Raw genomic sequence first — 469 nt, forward strand, 5'->3', positions numbered from 1 at the left:
TCTACTGGCAGCAGTAGCACTCGTCTCTCGGTACAATTTACACCTGAAAGATGGCGTTACCTTCCGGTATCGTCTCGACGGCAGCCTTTTCAATCTCCGGCGGGTAAAGGCCACCCCATGACCCGAGCAACATTTGCCTTTGATCTGTAATATGCTGATGCTGCCGTCATCAACCATACAGCAGAGGGACTACAAAGGACAATCTCTAAGAAGACCGACAAATATACCAGCACTATCACTACTGTATGGACAAGGAAGGACTTCCTCGCACCCTTCCTCATGGTGAACTTGCTTCCGGTCAACGCTCTGTCAATGGACAGAAGAAGCGCTTTAAAAAACATTTGAAAGTGACCCTCGAGTGGTGCAATGACTCCCCAAACACCCTGGAACAGCTCGCTGCGGATCGGTACGCCTGGCGGTCTGTCGTTTGATTAATTAGTGTTGTCTATGTTCATTTATTCATTCGTTT

The sequence above is a fragment of the Penaeus monodon genome, chromosome 28 (assembly GCF_015228065.2).
Source record: "Penaeus monodon isolate SGIC_2016 chromosome 28, NSTDA_Pmon_1, whole genome shotgun sequence".
NCBI lineage: Eukaryota > Metazoa > Arthropoda > Malacostraca > Decapoda > Penaeidae > Penaeus > Penaeus monodon.